This window comes from Caretta caretta, chromosome 6 (assembly GCF_965140235.1).
Source record: "Caretta caretta isolate rCarCar2 chromosome 6, rCarCar1.hap1, whole genome shotgun sequence".
Lineage (NCBI taxonomy): Eukaryota > Metazoa > Chordata > Testudines > Cheloniidae > Caretta > Caretta caretta.
Genome location: NC_134211.1, coordinates 95,731,232 through 95,734,463, shown reverse-complemented (window position 1 = coordinate 95,734,463; position 3,232 = coordinate 95,731,232). Strand labels below are relative to the sequence as shown.

Sequence of the window (3,232 nt, the reverse complement as noted above, 5' to 3'; positions counted from 1 at the left end):
GAAATGTGGTAACTGCTCAATGGTACATAGTAACACTGCAAAAACATTAGGACAGAAAGTGAAGAAGAATATATCCTTTTGAAATTACAGTGAGAATTTTATGTAGGCCCGATGTAATTTTATATTTTATTATCATAATTTAGGGTTTGTTGATGATAATCAGGCATGAAATGAAAAAGAAAGGGAAAAAAAATCCAAACACCAATTCAGTTTTTGGTTCAGACAGTGGTTTGTTTATAAAGCTTTAATGACTTCCACATTTTCAGCTTCATCTGGGGAGCTCCACGCCATTACAGTTAGCTGTGGATGGACTATTCGGTGTTTGTAGAGCAGAAAGAAACCACGTCTACAGATTGCTTTTCTTCTAAAGCCTTCTGTCCCATGGGGGCAACAAACTGGATTTTTACGCTGTTAAAAATGAAAAGCAACATAATTTCTCAACAATTATAAATAACTGCAAATGCCTGTGCAGATTTCATTCAGCACTACCTCGAGAGACATACTGTATCCTAACAGCCAGAACTGATGACCTTTCTGTTGAGTACTCTGGAGCCAGTACAAGTCTGGCTTCTTTTTTGGTGACCCAAACCCACTGTTAAAATAGCAAGGATCTGCAAACATTCTCTTGCTTACTCCCTTTCTTTCTTTATCTCCCACTTTTTGTCCACTCATACAACTTATGAGCCAAGGATCTTGGAGTAATTATAATATTTGTTGTCACAAGTATGGACCTTTTTGGTATACACACTTGTGACATACTCACCTCCGTGGTGCCCTTTTGGGTTCCAATGGGGCACTATTCACTTTCTCTGTTGTGGGGCCTCTAGTGGTCCGTTGCCCCCTCGTATGGATCTGGTGCAATGGTGCTCTAACCTTCTGGCTAAAGGCACACTTGAGTTGCACCCCTTTCAGGGTATTAAAGTCCAAAAATAATGGAATACTATGAACTCAGATTTCAGAGTGGTAGCCATGTTAGTCTGTATCATCAAAAAAGAACGAGGAGTACTTGTGGCACCTTAGAGACTAACAAAGCATCTGATGAAGTGGGTTTTAGCCCACAAAATCTTATGCCCAAATAAATTTGTTAGCCTCTAAGGTGCCACAAGTACTCCTCGTTCTTTTTTATGAACTCAGGATTGTCCAAGGCATTTTTGGCAGGACCCCACCCTTCTATTCAGAGTTTGTCTTCATGCGGCCAGTCCTTTTATTTAGTTCTCTTGGGCCTGGTCATCTCATCCACTGGAAGGCTCATCCAGGCAGCAAGTTGTCTCAGATGGTTAGCTGAAACTAGGTTTCCCTCACCTAGGGGGAAGTGGAACTCTGCTCTCTTTGTGGATAGCGCCAAACTAAGTAGGCTTTCTCCTTTTAACTCCACTCTCCACTACTTCATCTGCTACCAGTGGTAGCAGGGGCCAACCTGATCCTCATTAACCCTCATCTTGCTAGTGTGGAGCCTGTATGCCCCATCACAGCACTAAAACAAATATCTTCATATTCTTAGGGATTTGAGCCCTCCCCTCACCGCCCCCATGTACATAAAAGAATGATTACCAAAGATTCTGCTGTTTTTCTGAATGAAGGTTCAGGAGAGACCATTATGTTGATTCTGCCACACTTACTTTGCAAGTTGCATAGTTACTTCCTCTGCAGGCAGCCCTATTGAAATAAAATTTGGAACTGAACACAGCAGCCATTTAACAATGCAGTGCAACAAGGACCAGAGATGAAGAAGAGAGCTGCATGCACTAAAAACTGCAGATTGTATTTACAAATTTTGCCAGGACCATAGGATTAACATCCTTAACTTTTGCAAAAGGGTCATAGGAATTTTAACATACCTGGGTAAATGGTAACTGTATGCATCTTAACAGCACAATATCCCCTAGCACCAAGATGAGGTGTTGGTTAATTACCAATTCAGGCAGAAGACTGCTACCTTATATGCCCCTTTTCTTAATTTGTGCTAATGGAACAATATTTTGCAAACACTGCATCTTTTTTAGAGCCCTGAGATACATTTCATTGTATATTCTGCAAGAAAAGTTTTGTTCAAATGCAATCTTCCACTGAAGATAAAAGATTGCATCTATTTTTGGCATATTCAGAACAATAATGGAAATATTATTTAAAACAGCCTTGTGACCATGTATTATTGAACATAGCTTTGCCACTGGAAAGAGTCCTGGCCTTCTTGTTTTTCAGACTTGGTGGATAAACCTGGGGGTGGAAGAATGTTTTAGGGGATGTCCCTGTCTGGAATGTGTATTAACAGCATTCTGATTACTAGCCAGGCAACTTCTTAATATTAAAATGATTATGAGGTTTGTGAAATAATAAAATACCACTTAGATCTGAATAGGGTGGATTGCATTAAATGTGTACTGTACTGTTCTGAGAATTGCAAGTTCAAGCAAAGTTCAGAGACTTACTGCTTCAGTAAAGAAAAACATGGGCATGGAATCAGGCTTGCATTAGCAGAATCCTATCAGAAAGGTATCTTCTGGCTTCTAAACAATAAACATTCCATACCAAACACATGGGCATTGGAACCAAGGTACAAATCCTGCTGAATGCCCTCAGTTCCCCCACACTAATTTAAGACATGTGAGGTAATTCTAGGGGAGAAGATTTTCAGGCCTGTATGACTTCAATGAAGACTATAATCAAGAAAATCTTTTCTGTCTGCTTCAGTTTCATATAATTAAAATCTGTCTATCATTATGGGCTGAGCTAAACTGAATGTCCTCTCTTTATAATGTGTGTGTGTGTGTGTTTGGTGACTCTCAAAGTCATAGGTAGTTCAGTTTACTGTACTAAAATGCATTTTCTACTGGTGTATTTAGAAATAATAAACCAGGTTTAAAAATTAAAAAGAAAGCTCTAAGAACTTTCTCCAGCTGACCTCAGACCTCTCTCTCTCTCTCGCTGTCTGGACTTGTATGGCTGAGCACCTCACAATCTTTAATGTATTTCTCCTTTTTGTGGCCCATTGTTTTAAATGGTGCCTGCTGAACAGAGGTGTGTTTGGGGGCCTTCATTAAAGTATGATTGTTCAGCCTTTTAAGATCTTTGGCTAAGAGGTGTTATAGAAGGTGTTTCTATGCAAAACACTGTAGGGTATTTGGTAAGTACACTGCAATTAGCTACTTTCTTGCCTGAATCCAAAGTTCAGCATTGGATTTCAGATGAACCATGGAGCTCGATCTGATTTACTATTGTGTAACATTTTAGA

The 3,232-nt window shown here is 39.6% G+C and overlaps 1 long non-coding RNA gene across 1 annotated transcript; it reads right to left on the bottom strand.

Annotated features, from left to right (window-relative positions):
* Nucleotides 1–317: 317 nt before the first annotated feature.
* On the bottom strand, nt 318–1,913 carry LOC125638415 (uncharacterized). Its single transcript, XR_012668758.1, has 3 exons — nt 1,839–1,913; nt 1,552–1,656; nt 318–408 (listed from the first exon to the last, which is right to left on the bottom strand). It is a non-coding gene; the product is annotated as an uncharacterized LOC125638415 (long non-coding RNA).
* Nucleotides 1,914–3,232: the final 1,319 nt, after the last annotated feature.